Here is a 16296-nt window from a genome sequence, read left to right as displayed (position 1 = left end):
CATTTGAGATAAGTGGACACAAATGATCTTTCCTTCACCATGGAATAAATCTTCAAGCTTTAAGAGACAGCTTTCATTCCCATTCATTTCCATACTGGCCTTTGATTATATGCAGATCCCTGGTAGCATGCCTTACCTGCAGCACTATGTGCATTCGCTGTCACAATAAAGTATATTTTGTCTTGCATTGGTTTTGCAAAACTACTTATTTCCCACTGATCCTTGTCTTAGTTTTTTTTTTTTTTTAAGATTTTATTTATTTATTTTAGAGAGAGAGAATGAGAGACAGCATGAGAGGGGGGAGGGTCAGAGGGAGAAGCAGACTCCCTGCTGAGCAGGGAGCCCGATGCGGGACTCGATCCCGGGACTCCAGGATCATGACCTGAGCCGAAGGCAGTTGCTTAACCAACTGAGCCACCCAGGCGCCCTCCTTGTCTTAGTTTTAACTTAGTTTTAATAACATCTTATCTTAGTTTTAATGTGAACACATACGTAATACCTTTGAGTAGCTATGGCTTTCTTCAGTTAGTGATAAGGTGATATTCTGGCTTAGTTAATTTAACCTAATCTACACCAGGAGATACTGAATTTACCAGTAGTAACTTCTGTGTGATGATTTTTGCCTCAGACACTGACAAACTACAGTTTAGTATATATGAACAAAAAAATGTCCTATCACTAGGTTAACTTAGGGAACTGGCAGGTACACACAACAAACAACGAGGTCCTCTGTGCCTTTTAAAAACTTACGTTTGCAAAACTGAAAAAAAGAGCAACATGAACGATGAAGTCAGATTGGATTGTTTATTGAAAAATGAACACTGTTCACTGGAGATGGGAAAGCACTTAATGGGAGTGATTCTGCTTTGGGATGAAGAGGTTGACCACATACAGGGGAGAGTATACCACAAGATAAGCGGATTACTGGGGGTTGTACAGGTAAAGCTTTAATCTTTGAAGACTTCAAAACCCTCTTCATTTTAGATGACAGTGGCCATAAGTTGTTTTGGTTTTAAACATGAGTGCTTTTATTTAAAGAGAACCTAAAGTGAGTATTTTTGGGATTAAGCGTTTGTTAGTAATTACTGTAACAATTTAAGTTACCCTTGTAAATGGCTACTTCTGGATTGGAGGAGAAAAATAGCGTATCTATTTTCTAAATTTATTTATTCATAAAAGTCTTATGGGATGGCCCCATACCCCAGGCCGAAATCAGTCCACAGGTAGTTTGGATCCAGCAGTATTGGGAAGCTACCAGTTGTAAAAGATTCAGAGACATGTTTATGATGGTTCATTTCCACACCAGTTATAAAAATATCTCACAGTTTAGACATCCACTATTGCATGCCTGTTTTTAACACCAACTTCCCACCAGGAGCCATATAAAACCTTCTAGGGAAGGAAGGTGTGAATTGGGAGTAGAGCAAGATTAAACTGAAAAACTCCTGTTAGGCTAGCACTTTGCACTAATATGAGAATTCTAGAAATAAAGCGGAACTAAAAGGAAAAATTAGGATGCATACCCATCTAAAATTGAGTATGAATTGCATGGCTTCTTTATTTTAGAATAGTGGGACTTAACAAATTGAAACCTATTATGGCATAAAATATACATTCCAAAGCACCATTAAGGGTTTTGTGATCCTGGACAACACTCAACATATTTAGGCTTTTAATATTTGTAATCTGACCACCTGGGAGACTTGTTAAACAGTGAATTATGCCTCTCCCAATACTGGATTGGTCTCTGAGGTGGAGCCAAGAAATCCAGATTTTTTACCCAAATGCAAACATAACTTATCTGCAAATACATGACCATCACTATTGAAAGGGTTATTCAAACTCAATACAGTAGTCTCCTTATCCATGGTCTCCGTTGCTGAGATTTCAGTCACCTGTGGGTCAGGAAGCAGATGATCCTCCTGACATACGGTCAGAGGTCAGGAGTAGCCTGACCTACATCAAAATGCCTACGTCATCCACCTCACTTCCTCTAGTCACATTGGTATTTTATCATTTCACATCATTACAGGAAGAGGAAGGGTGAGAACAGTACAATATATTTTGAGAGAAACCATATTCACATAACTTTCATTACAGTATCTTAAAATTGTTCTATTTTATTGTTAGTCTCTTACTGTGCCTAATTTATAAATTATAGGAAAAAGCAATATGTATAGGGTTTGGTACTACCCGCACTTTCAGGCATCAACTGGGGCCTTGGATGTATTCCCTGCAGGTAAGGGTGCTAATGCAATGTATGGTTTATGGTATGTTACCACCTGGTACAAACAGGTATTTCTCAAAAAGAGGCCAAAAGACTTAGAAGGATGAACAAGAAAAAAAAAAGGATTAATATGATGTCCACCTGCTTAAAAACAGTGATCCTTAAAAGTGAGTAAATACAACAGATAAACTTTTTTCCTAAGATATACTTTTTAAAAGGAGGGGAAAAGTCTCCGGGAAAAATCTTTCTAGAAAGATCACTAGCCTTCAAAGGCCTGTCTTTAATAACGAGTGTGATTTATTAACTATGTGACTTTGGGAAGTGTGTGACTTAACCTCTTAACCTTTGTTTTCTCAAGTATGAATTATAAAAAGTCCTATCTTAAATGATTCTTGTTAAAACATAGTGAAATACATGGCCTAAAAACCGGTTAAGTATTATGTAAATGTATCTATACTTTTTTCCAGTTGACCTTTACAATCCTTCACAATTTACTCTAATTTTACTCTAATGAATGGCCAGAATGCTTTCAAAGTTCTTTAAATCCTTCCTGGTTTGATATGCCTTTATAACAAATTAGGGCTAGAAATCTGCTCTTTATCAAATGTTACCATCTTGACCTTTTGCCATAAGGAACCTTTCATAATCTGCCTCAATAGACATTTTACTTTGCTTTCAATAATTGTCAAGGCTCCTATTTTTCTCCTACCATGGAACAAAAGGAAACCAAGGTAAAGTGTAGTGAATACAACCTCAGTGATAAGGTAAATAAAAAAAAAAAAAAAAGCCTCCATTTCCCCCCCAGCCAGACAAGGTAACTTTTGAGAAGAATCCTGTAAGAATTTTCACTACAGGTTTTGACTAGTTCCTTTACAAACCTAATTTTCTTTCTCCTGTGTTTGTCTTAGCCTATTTCATACTAGTGCTCTAATGGAGTTAGTCCAATTTTTAAAGAGTACTAAGATTATGAGAAAAATGGTTTTATATACCAAATCATCTCATTTCAATCCTCTGTGGATTTGCCCTAACGATGAACAAGTCATCTCTTGTCCCTGGATTTAACGCAAAGTACAAAAACCAATTCCATCTAATAATAAAAAAAAAACATACCGAGAGCAAAGCCCAGCTTTGGAAAAGGAGGTATTTATGTTCCTGAGGATTGGCCAGAGGTTTTCAGGGACTGGTGCAGTGGGAGATCCCACCTGGTGTGCCCCTGGGTCAGGAGGGTGGGCTTCAGCTGTTCCCAGAATTTCACTTCCACCAACTGTTGAGGTCCCACGGAGTGAACTGTCAGCACCTGGCCACACTACCTTCTCAGCTAACCAACTCTACCTGTAGCCCTCCCAGAAAACACCGGGCAAAGTGGAGGCGTTACTGTGACCACATGAAGATTCTGTGAGTGTTCTCTTTTCCTAGCTAAGCCATCTCCCTGCCCCCAGGTTCCAGGCCAATTGGAAGGTGCTCAGAGGCATTTCTAAAACCTGCCAAAATGCCAAAAGGAATCCAAAGCTTTTCAAACCCTTTCCTGAGTAAATCCTGAGTCCTGTTTTAAAGTAGCCTCCTTCAAAAACGAGTCTCAACGATTGAGAGGGGGCAGTATTTTCAAGGACTTGGCGGATAATGAGTAAAACATCTGAGTGGCCCTGCTGATTTTTACCCTGCACAAAAAATGTTTAATATAACGTCCGCTGGAACTCATGCTACCAGAAAAGCACCAGTAGATGGCATGAGTATGCGAGTTCGGTTCTTAACTGTCAGTCTGACCTGTCTTTTGGAAAGATCGTCGGGGCAGTCTCTTAGGGTCGGCTCACCCAATGAGAGAGGATTTTACTCCGCCGGGGGAGAGTTGTTGCGGGGGGCCAAAGGAAATCAGATGTGAGCACATGCTTGGAAACTATAAAGATTATAAAGATTAGGTATTGTTTCCAGTTTTTGTGATAGGTGGTTTTTTTTCTGTTTTAGTATCTAAAGCTTTAGCTTCCACAGCTTTAAGCAATAGTTTTTCAACAATTATTTTTTAATATTACCTTTTATTTTGAAAAGGGTAACCCGAGTCCTGGAAAGCTGAACGCCACAGTATGACTTTGCAGTTAGTTAACCTCCTGAAGCCTTGTTTCCTCAACTTTAAAATACGGAAAATAATTTATGGAGAATGTGTGTGAAAACTCTTTATAAGCCATACAGTATTCTAAAAATAAAATCATGCCTACAATTTGGGTGAGATTCAGCGAGTTATTTCGCATCGCCTCCAGTTGCTAGAAAGTGTGTGCGCGTTCATGTATCCATTGGGCAATGTTTGAGCACCTGTTCCCTGTAAGACGATATGCTAACAGTTGGCAACACCTGGCGCCCACTTGCCGGCAGTCAGATGAAGGACATTCACAAAGTCCAGTAGAAATGCCCGGAGCTACTTTATCCATACTGAGTGTATCCCTGCTGTGGGAAATGAAAGGCATCCAACACAGGAGTGTAGAAGCTCGTGAAGGGCCTTCCTTCTTCCAGCAATTGATTCGTTTCTAAGTTTGAACAGACGGAATGTTCCAGATTAAATGAAAATAACAGAAATCATCTCCGTTTGATGGATTCTGAAATTGGATTAACCTTCCATTCTAAAACAAGCTTCATCTGTCTCCCTTCCAGAAGCAAATATAAATCAGCATTTCCAGGGCATGTGGCCATGAGAGAGGACAAGGCTCACACCTGGCAGCCATGCCAAGTAGAGGACATCCATAAAGGTGTAAGCCAAGGCTCAGGGCCTTCTCTGCACAAGAAACATCCCAGGTAAAGTGTCCTTTAAGTTGGAGGAGCAGGGACTGGGGGAGGGGAAAGGGGGGCTTGTGGGGGGGGTGCTGGGGCTGTAAATTCACAGGCCCTCAGATTTAGGCATTTTCCGATGAGTGATCTCACACTCAAGTGCCTTTGGATGCTGGAGAGTTCATTAAGGGAGGCCTGTGGGCCTGTGTGAGACTGTGGAGGGTGGGGGGCTGCAGAGTGGAGAGCCAGAGCACATACCATTTCCAGACCGTCACTTTCGACTCAGATCAAGAGACAAACACAGTTTATTCTCTGTGGCCTCGGGGCTCCAGCTCACATCCCTAATCTAGCCCAACCATACATTTTAAACATTTGGAAACTAAGGCCGGAAGAGGTGAAATGACTTAAGCCGAATTCTCATTGTAAGTCCCAGAGAAACTATGTTCAGGGTGAGGTGTTTCAACACAACAGAGAGCCCAAGGGGGGAGTAGGCTAAAGGCCGGCGCATTAATGTTTTCTAAGCAGCTTTGGCAGGCCGACTGGTTAAGAGCATGGACTTTGAACCAAAGGGCCTGTGCCTGAAGCCCAGCTCTAACACTTAACAGCTGGGTGCCCTTAGGCAGGTTATGTAGGCTTTCTGTGCCTTGACTCCCTCATCTCTAAAATGGTGGTGATAATAGTCCTAGCTTTGTGGGGCTGTTGTGAGGATAAAATGAGTTCACGTGTGGAAAGGACTAGCCTTTAAGTACTATCATTCCCGTTTACAGACAAGGAAACCTATGCATTCTCAGAGGTCAAGGTCACACAGTTTTACTTAGAGATCAAAAATCTGTGCATGCACGTATGTACACAGGCAGCTGCTGGTATAGTGCCCCCCCCGCCCAGCCCCCAAGACCTGATTTCAGAGCCTGGCCTCCCAGAGCCTCACATCTGCAATGACCAACTCGGGGAGAATTGCAGAAAGGAGGGGCTGAGACAGAGGCCAGAGCTGGTTAGCGGGGTGGGTTTTTCCACTTTCCAGGAGTAGGCTTCCAGAAAAGCCTAGGGGTGAAGCCGTTTCCACATGCTAGTGTTTCTCAAACTTCAGCATGCATTAGAATCAGCAGGGCTCCGACACTGAGTACTGGCCGTGCGCCAGAGTTCCTGGGTCGGCGGGTCTTGGGTGAGGCCTGAGAATTCGCATTTCTAACATTCCCAGGTGATGCTGAAGCTGCCGTTCTGGGAACTATAAGAACCCCATACATTTTTTCTAATTCTCAAAATAACCTTATGAGTTTGGCATTTTCTCCATTTGATGGTGGAGAAAAGTAAGACCGGAGAACGTGGCTGACTTCTCAATATCACACCATTTGTTAGGAGTAGAACTGGGTCTTGAATCAAGGCAGTCTGGCTCTGGATCTGAGCTCTTCCTACCGGACCATGTGGGGTGAGGTATGAGTGTTCGTTCTCCACCAGGCACCTCACTCTGGGTCAGGGGCACAAGGCCAGGGGGTCTGATGTGAGATGCAGTGTGCAGGTAGAGAAGATGTAGGAGAGGAGACTGCTCTGAAGAAGGAAAGGCCTCCCTACTGGTTCCTATCGTCTCCCCTCCCAGTTCACCAACTGCCCTACCTCCTGGGCATTCACAGCTACTAAGCGTGACCCCGTCACATCCCTGACACCCCTTTTGGTGACTCTGCACTCCCTGCTCCCTTCATGGCCTTGTCTGCCTCTGCAGCCTAACTGCCCCAAAGCTGCAGTCACACTAAGTTTTTGTCCACCCCTGAAGGTGACCGCGCTCTCTCTAGCTCACTGTGCTGTGCTCCGTTTTCCCTCTGAGTAGGGTACCCACCCCCATCTTTGGCTGGAACACCCCTTCTTGTCCTTGAAGACTCAGCAGCTCTGGCCACCCATCCCTCAACCTCACCAGTGGGGGTTACGTGTACTTCCTATACCTTCCCAAGGGTACCGTGCCTTATGTCTTTCATAACACTTGCATACGTTGTTGGGCAATTACGTATTTATTGATGTATTTCTCCTTCTACACTAAATATCTAGTCTAAACCAACTTTTACCTCTAAATCCTCAAGGGCTATTATAGTATGTGGTACAGGGTGGGGCGGTGGTCCCGGAACTGGGTCTGCACATTACAATCACCTGGGGATCTTTGAAAAATTCAAGCCCAGGCCACATTCCAGATCAGTAAAGTCACAGCCTCTGAAGGTGGGACATGGGGCATCAGGATGTTTTTCAAATCATCCCCAGGTGATCCAGTGTGTGGACAAGCTTGGGGAGCACTGAAGTAGAATTTCAGGGTGCAGGATGGTTGGATGGTTGGAAGGATGGTTGGATAATCAGGTTGAAGTTTGAAAAGGAGAGTACCATGCAGAGAGAGGGAGAAGAACTTTTTTTTTTAAAGATTTTATTTATTTATTTGACAGAGCACAAGCAGAGGGAGTGGCAGGCAGAGGGAGAGGAAGCAGGCTCCCCGCTGAGCAGAGAGCCAGCCACATCACGACCTCAGCCTAAGGCAGACGCTCCACCACTGAGCCACCCAGGCGCCCCGGGGGGAAGAATTTTTAATAAAAATAACAGCATAAACAAAAGCCCAAAGGTAACAAAGTACACAGGACCTGCTGGAAGATCAAGCTAAAAAGGTAGCTAGCAGGCAGACTATGAAAGACCCAACTTGCTGTCCTCAGGAATTAAATTTTATGCTGTAAGTGGCTGAAAAGCCCTGGAAGAGTATAAGCAGAAGGTGAAATAAACATCTATTCTTTCAGGGGCGCCTGGGTGGCTCAATCGTTAAGCGTCTGCCTTCAGCCCTGATCATGATCCTGGGTCCTGGGATCCAGTGGGGCTCCCTGCTCAGCCAGGAGCCTGCTTCTCCCTCTCCCTCTGCCTCTCCCCCTGCTTGTGCACACGCTCTCGCTCTCTCAAATAAGTAAATAAATAAAATCTTTAAAAAAAAATAAACATCTGTTTTTTGGAAAACCAATTGGCAACTGTGAGCTCTTATTGGAGTAGGAAGAGGCTAGAGGCAGGAACAAAAGTGCTTTTTCTGCTTCAGCTTCCTGCCCGGGAGTGTCCTCTAGAAGGCTGCCGAACTTTTATTTTTTTATTTTTATTTTTTTTAAAGATTTTATTTATTTATTTGAGAGAGAGAGAATGAGAGAGAGCACATGAGAGGGGGAAGGTCAGAGGGAGAAGCAGACTCCCTGCCGAGCAGGGAGCCCGATGCGGGACTCGATCCAGGGACTCCAGGATCATGACCTGAGCCGAAGGCAGTCGCTTAACCAACTGAGCCACCCAGGCGCCCCTGGCTGCCGAACTTTTAGGAGAGGCAGCCCAAGTGAAGCTTGACTGCGGGGGCACTTGAGGCTACTGGGGTGGGGGCGGGGATCCCCCTTCTACATCTGCTGCTAAAACTAGGACTTACATCCATGACTTTCTGCCTCCGACACTCCTAACCTTTAAACTTGAAATGATCAGTAACGCGGGTGGGTTCCGACTCCATGTCCTGGCGTGGAAGTCATCCTTGACAAATTCGAACACAAAGGCAAGCAGACATTAATTGATCAATGGCCACTAACAAAGCTGAACCTACCAATTAAACAATCCATTTTGTTTGATACCGTCCAGTTTTCTCTCTAGGTAGTCAATCTGTCAATCCGCTCTCTGATACTCTCACCATTAGCATCTGGATTGGGTCTCTCTGGCTCTCCCAGGAGGCTGCTCACCCTGCTGCCACCCCGTTTTACTGGAAACTAGGGTTTCCTCAGGCCAGCTTCATGCTGGAGTGTCCTTTCTACTCCCCATTCCTCCAGCTAGTGATGGAGCTGGGGAAGGAGATGAGGGGGAGCTGGTGAACTAGAGTCCGAGGCCCCCACACACTTGATCTTCTGCTTCTCCAGCTAGTCATGCTGGAGCTCCCAGTCACTCATAGAGAAGGTCCCGAGCATCTGCCTAGGAGGACTCAACGGACCCCATATACTTGGTCTGGTTTTCCTTTGCCATTTCTTGTCCCCTCTTTCTTCATCTCCTAATTTTGTTCTCTCCTTTTCTCTATTTTTTCTCCCCTTTTTTTAGCCCCCTACAACCACCCTTGTACACTATAAGCACATCTCTCCCATTTGTCTGCCTGTTCCCTTCCTGCCCCAGGGTTGCCACACTCAGATGTTGCCCTGACCAGGAAGAAAGTGGGGAGAGCTTGCCAAGCCCAGAAGCATCTGCAGAACTACAGCTGCCCAAAAGGGAGCAGCCTTGGGGCACCTGGGTGGTTCAGTCATTGGGCGTCTGCCTTCGGCTCAGGTCATGGTCTCAGGGTCCTGGGATCGAGTCCCGCATTGGGCTCCCTGCTCGGTGGGAGGCCTGCTTCTCCCTCTCCCACTCCCCCTGCTTGTGTTCCCTCTCTCTGTCAAATAAATAAATAAATAAATCTTTAAAAAAAAAAAAAAGGGAGCAGCCTTTCTGATAGGCACATAGGCCCTAGATGGGCTAGTTACCCTGTTCTTCGTGTTCTTCTCTCCTTTCTGTGTCCCTCTCCCCCATTCCAGAGCAGTGCAGTGGGCTGGACAGAGCATGGGCTCTGGAGTCAGGCCTCTATTCAAACCCTGGCTCTGCCATTTGCTGATTCAGTAACCTTGACCATGTTATTTGAGCTCTCTGTGCCCACCTGCTTGGTTGTTGGCTCTAAATGCCTAGGGAGGCATTCCAGCATAGTGAACACAGACCAAAGTCTCAAATGCTCAATCAACCACTTATTGGCTGTGTGACCTCGGTACCTAACCTCCCCAAGCCCTAATTTCCTCCTCTCTCCAATGGGTAACAGAAGGACCAAACTTGTCAGGTTGTGGTGAAGATTAATGAGCTAATTCAGGGAAGGTACTTAGCATGAAATAATTGCCACTGTATGCTATGGATGTTGTTGTTATATATTATTTATACACTGCCTAGCGCATGATGGGTACTTATTGTAGCCAGCTTCCAAGATGGTCCCCAGGGAGCCTCACCATCTGGAATGCATGTCCTTGTGTAGTTTCCCCCTACACCGAATCACAAATCACAGCTCGTGTGAATTAGCGTGAATACAGTTCAAGTGACTGCGTGCCTTGCAAGGCCAAGTCCGAAAAGCCATTGCAGCTCCCACTTCAGCTTCTTGAATCATTTGCTCTGGGGGAAGTCAGCTGCCATGCCATGACGTTGTGCAAACAATAGACCCCTGTGGAGAGGTGCTGAGGTCTCCTGCCAACAGCTAGCGCCACCTTGCCAAGTGAGAGAGTCTACCACCTCAGCAGTGGAGTTCCCAGCATCTGTCAAACCGGGAGATGGCTGCAAGCCTGGCTAGCATCTGATGGCAGCCTCCTGGGGGCCCTGGAGCCAGAACTGCCCAGCCAAACCAAATTCCTGACCCCTAGAAACGGGGGGAGATAATAAGTTGTTTGTTGTAAACCACACATTTGTTACACAGCAACAGTTACCTGACACAGTGCTTTATTTTTTTTTTAATTTTATTTATTTATTTATTTGACAGAGAGAGAGAGAGAGAGAGCGCGAGAGCAGGAACACAAGCAGGGGGAGTGGGAGAAGCAGGCTTCCTGCCGAGCAAGGAGCCCGATGTGGGACTCGATCCCAGAACTCTGGGATCATGACCCGAGCCGAAGGCAGACGCTTAACGACTGAGCCACCCAGGCGCCCTGACACAGTGCTTTAAAACAAAGTCTCTTCCAAGTGAGAACAGATTGGCGTTTCCATTGCAAATCCATACGGTCTAGCATGTGAACAGCAGGGGGCGCCATCGGACCATTTTCTGGTCTGGCCATGCCAGGCTTTTTCTCCCTCCAGCCCTGGGCACGTCTGGGGGCCTTCCCCCTGCAGCCAGGAGGCCAGCGAGTGGCTCAGAGTCCTGCTTCACTGCTTTCGAGCAAGTTTCCAGGCAGGTGTGGCTACAGCTCCTCAGCGGCTCTCCTGTTCTGGGGCTTGAAGCAGAGACCCTGGTCCGGGTGCTGTGGTTCTGAGGCACCGTTTAGGGAAGGGTTTCTAGGTCTCTTCCAAATGACCTATTTGCCACTGAGAAGAAAGGGAGCCTGACCCAAGTGATGGCTTGCTCCCTCTGCTGTCCTGGTGACCCCAGCCCACACCCTTGCGATTGCTGCAGGAGGGCCATTGACCTTTCCCATCTCGTGCCTGAGGCTTTGGGGCCTCTCGGCACATAGGAGCACACCCAGGTCTGGCCTCAAAGAGTGAGACCCTGTCAGACCCTGTCAGCTGGGTGTGCACCCTGTGTAGGAGAGCTGTGAAACCAGGGAGCACACCCAACGACCAGATAGCCAGCCACACAGCACACTGGGGGCATCTGGAGTCCGAGCGCTGGGCCCCAGTTCCCGCTGGGAAGTGAGCAAGATGGCTGAGCACACTCCCTGCTCTCCTTCTGTGTTCTCCAGAAAGAGTGGAGAGCCTGATGGCACTCATCTCCTCTGAGCCAGACACTCAAGGTATCCTAGGCCTGCTGAGTCCTCCTACCTCTTCTGGCCCAGGAAAAGCAGGGCTCTGGCGGGGGAGGAAGAAAAGGGATAGAACACATCCTGGACACTTTGCCCGATTCCTTGTTCACAAATGAGGCCAGGGTAGGGGTGGATGGGGAGAGGTCCTCCGACGGGGTAGAAGGTAAAGATCAAAGCACTGCAAGTTGGTTGACCCCTGGCCCCAGGAATGATCCTTGGTACCTGCTTCCTTGGCCAGTAGAACTGGAGAGGAGGCAGGACCACACTTCAGGGGATTGCAGAAATGTAAGGAAGGCACATTTTCTCTCTGATGTGGTGTGCTTAAGTACCACACCCACCAGTGCCTCGATCTTGGACTTCCCATCCTCCAGAATGGTGAGGAATATACTATTGCTGTGATAGCAGCCTGAACAGACCCGGACACAAGGTTATAGCTTGTCTGCGGAAGCCCCCAGTTGACAAGTCTAATAGTCTGATTCTGCAGTTCCGGTCTTAAAATACCCCACAGCTGATCTTCTCCATCCCTGTTGCACCGGGACCCTCACCTTTTCCAGACCTCTGTCCTAGCAGCGAGGTAAACTCCAGTCCCTGGGAGGATCGATCATGGGAATGACTACACCAGCTCTCGTCTGCCCAGAGGGTCAGTTTCCTTCTCCAGACTCACCACGTTGTTACTGTATATGTTAGTACTGTATATATTAGTATTTGCTAGAGTTAACTGTGCTCATTCCTTGTGTTTTTGAAATTTTCCCGTCACATGGCAGGCACTCGATAAATATTTCTTTTTTTTTTTTTTTAAAGATTTTATTTATTTATTAGAGAGAGTGAGAGAGAGAGAGCATGAGAGGGGGGAGGGTCAGAGGGAGAAGCAGACTCCCTGCCGAGCAGGGAGCCCGATGCGGGACTCGATCCAGGGACTCCAGGATCATGACCTGAGCCGAAGGCAGTCGCTTAACCAACTGAGCCACGCAGGCGCCCTCGATAAATATTTCTATAAACAAATGCTTCAAGGGGCCTTTGGTCTCAACAGCATGATCAAACTAAATAGAATAAAGAAATGATGTCATAGGAATATAGTCATTCAACAAATAATGATTGAATGCCTACCTCATGTAAGGTGCTGGGCACCACGCTGTGGAAGAGTCTAAAGTAAGCCAGGAATAGTCCCTGTGGACAAGTACTTGAGAAAACAACCCACATTGCTGTCTCCCACCTTCATGGCACACGGAGTGAAGTGGAGACCTGGGTCTACTAGCTGGAGGAGGTGTGTCGCCACTGTGAACATGTCTAAGGTGTTAGTCAGCTAGAAATCCTCAGCAGTGAATAAAATGAGAAGTGTACTGAGACCCCTGAGGAGCTGGGGTGGTCCCATGTGGCCTAGGAGAGAGAGTGGGGAGCCGTGAGGATCAACGGGGGCCTGGAGGAGAAGCGGGTGCTGATACATTCGAAACAAAACAAAACAAAACTCCAGAAAGGAACTCTCTGGAAGATTTGGGTGAGATGGAAGAATACCTCCACTTCAGGGACACTCAGCTTCCGATCTGCAGTCTAGTGGGGGCGTTCTCACCTGCAGGAGGTAAGAACTAAGAAAATCGCCAGAGGCTCCATCAGTCCACGATGAAGAGGATGCCCAAAGGAGAATGTGTAGAAAACTCTATGAGAACCATATGGCCCCCCTCGACATGAAAAGTCTCTGCCAGAAATGTCTTTACTTCCTCACAAAGAAACGAGCTACTCCCAACAGGTTGGACTCGCTTACCCGCTTCTCCACCATCAGGAAATTGATTTTCTGTTCTCTCTGGACTCCCTCTGGACGGTGGAACTCAGTTAGGAAGCTTCACTTCCTGTTCTCCCGGTAACCCTATTTGGTGAAATTAGAATTAGGACTTTAATTCAATGTAGTGCAAAACCCAATGAGATTAGCTTTATGGTTTCAAGACCTCGACTTGGAAACAGAATCCCGCATTCTCTATTCCTCTTGCAACAATTGACACATGTCTAAAGTGCAGGGGTGGGAAGGCACCCTGGTCTGGAGGTTGGTATCACTCTCCTGGGTTCTGTGCCCCCGTCTGCCTGGACTGTTGTGACTTTGAACTCTTTCAGCGCTAGGTAGCTACCGGTGTATTCTGTGAGGCGTGGCCGGTACCCATCTTTAAAAGAAAAGTGACTATTAGATTTCTTTTTCACGCTGTGTAAAAATCAGGTGGCAAACAGCCCAAACCCAAATAGCTACTATTCTTCAAGCGCATCCCAAGTGGGACACGGTTGGCATGTGGCATTTCACGTGATTCTTACCTGGCTGGCTTCGTGGGCAGAGGACCCCCAGCGGTTCAGAGGGCCCCACTCTCAGAAGGACCCCCACACTTGCTTTACTGCTCTGTTGTTGTTGTCTTGAAATGTTTAACCACTCTTGAGCAAAGGATTTGCATTTACATTTGCATTTTGCACTGTACTCCGCAAATCATACCCAGTTCTGTTCCCACTACAACTCCATTATGTGGTGGATATTGTTGATCCCACTTTTAAAATGGGAAACAGATGATGAGAGTGGGTTCAGTAACTTACCCCAGGTCATAAAGATAGAAAATGGCAGATCTGGGATTTGACTCCAGGACCCTGCTACCAACCCCCCCGCCACGTTCTGTTCACTCTGCAATGGCTTATTTCTATCTACTTCAAGTCAGTCCGCCTCTCCGAATTAGGATATTAACTCTGGACACTACAGGTTCAAGTGCATTAGCAGGTAGGTTTTGTTCCTTTATCCTCACAATTGCTTTAGATCTCTGGGTAGTTCTGCATTGTAGTATTTATTTTCAGACAAAATGGCTTCCAGCAAAATGCAACAAATTTTGTCTTTGAAACCTAGGCAATCTTGTTATCCTTATATACTTTTAAAATGGCATTACAAATGTTGACATGAAGAACATTTGCCCTATAACAAAATTACATTTCTTTCTAAGATGTAGTGATTTAATAATTAAAACAATATCCATGAAATATAAATACAAGGTATTCATAAATAAATTAGACTGGCTGCTAAGAGCCAATTATCACATAAGATATCTTCGATGGCTGAAATAATAAGAGGGCAGAATATTCATTCTGACATTCTCTATAGGCCATGATTATAAATTGCTAAAATGGTTTAATAGGCTATGGAATTTTATTGAGATTTCAGATGGCCCTTAAAATATTCATTGTGTGTTAGAAATTAGTTGCCTTGATTGATTTTAGTTATAATTCCGTTATATGTTTACAAGATGAGAACAGGAGGGGTGCTATAGAACTGAGAAGAAAAGTCTACTTATGAAATAATAATGTGACTAAGATAATGGCACCATGATTAAGAGGCTCAGACCTAGATCTGAATCCCAGTTTCACTACCTTCTGGCTGTGTGACCTTGAGCAATTTACTTCTCAAATGTCCTCGTTGTCAGGGAAGGGTTGTGATGAGGAATGAATTAGATAATGCATAAAGCCCATAGCACAGAGCCTGGCTTCTTCGTTCTTAGGATTTCTGCTGCCACAAAGGGGGAACTTGAAGGATTTGGGAAGACAGCCCTTCCTACCTCAGTGATTATGCTTTAACTTCTATCTCAAGGGCCATAACATTTCCTTTAGCACCAACCTGAAAAATTATTGGGATTTTCTCAGTGGTGTGTTGGTAAAGGTTTACCAGCCAGCTCTGGGTGGCAGGGCGAGCTGGGGAGTGACCTGGATTTGCTTGCTGATTTCCATGTTGTAAATTTTCTCACCGTGACTGGAGTTGGGAAGAGAGGCAGACACGGGTCTCTGGAGAGCTGACATGACACAGTCCCCACACACCACTGGAAAACTGTGGGTTCTCCCTCATTCTTAATTTATATATATATATGTATGTATATATATATACACACACACATGTATGTATTTAAATTAACATATAATGTATTATTTGTTTCAAGGGTATAGGTCTGTGATTCATCAGTCTTATATAATACCCAGTGCTCATTACAACACATACCCTTTCCAATGTCCATCACCCAGTTACCCCATCCCCCCACCCCTCTCCCCTCCAGCAACCCTCAATTTATTTCCTGAGGTTAAGAGTCTCTTATGGTTTGTCTCCCTCTCTGGTTTGATCTTGTTTCATTTTTTCCTCCTCTTCCCCTATGATCCTCTGTCTTGTTTCTCAAATTCCTCATATCAGTGAGATTGTATGATAGTTGTCTTTCTCTGATTGACTTATTTCGCTTGCATAATACCCTCTAGTTTAATCCACATCATTGCAAATGGCAAGATTTCATTTTTTGATGGCTGCATAATATTCTGTGTGTGTGTGTGTGTGTGTGTGTGTGTGTCTGTCTGTGTATCACATCTTCTTTATCCATTCATCTGTCAGTGGACATCTGGGCTTTTTCCATAGTTTGGCTATTGTGGACATTGCTGCTATAAACATTGGGGTGCAGGTGCCCCTTCGGATCACTACATTTGTATCTTTGGGGTAAATACCCAATAGTGCAATTGCTGGGTTGTACAGTAGCTCTATTTTCAACTTTCTGAGGAACCTCCATACTGTTTTCCAGAGTGGCTGCACCAGCTTGCATTCCCACCAACAGTGTAGGAGGGTTCCCCTTTCTCCCATCCTCGCCAACATCTGTCATTTCCTGAGTGGTTAATTTTAGCCATTCCTGACAGGTGCGAGGTGGTATCTCATTGTGGTTTTGATTTGTATTTCCCTGATGCCAAGCGATGTTGAGCACTTTTTCATGTGTCTGTTGGCCAATTGGATGTCTTCTTTGCAGAAATGTCTGTTCATGTCTTCTGCCCATTTCTTGATTGGATTATTTGTTC

The 16296-nt window shown here is 45.6% G+C and overlaps 2 long non-coding RNA genes across 2 annotated transcripts in view; one reads left to right on the top strand and one right to left on the bottom strand.

The window, feature by feature from the left end:
• LOC145715962 (uncharacterized) overlaps window positions 1-16296 on the bottom strand; it is a 223205-nt gene that overhangs the window by 62322 nt on the left and 144587 nt on the right. The gene's annotated exons all lie outside the window — the stretch shown is intronic.
• The window catches only part of LOC145715961 (uncharacterized), a 57522-nt gene continuing 41521 nt past the window's right edge, over window positions 296-16296 (top strand). The window contains exon 1 of the long non-coding RNA XR_014138285.1: window positions 296-5008. This is a non-coding gene — a long non-coding RNA (uncharacterized LOC145715961). The remainder of the gene's footprint in view (window positions 5009-16296) is intronic.

This window comes from Leptonychotes weddellii, chromosome 10 (assembly GCF_054177405.1).
Source record: "Leptonychotes weddellii isolate Sample4059 chromosome 10, ASM5417740v2, whole genome shotgun sequence".
Taxonomy (NCBI): domain Eukaryota; kingdom Metazoa; phylum Chordata; class Mammalia; order Carnivora; family Phocidae; genus Leptonychotes; species Leptonychotes weddellii.
This window is presented reverse-complemented; position numbering and strand designations above follow the sequence as displayed.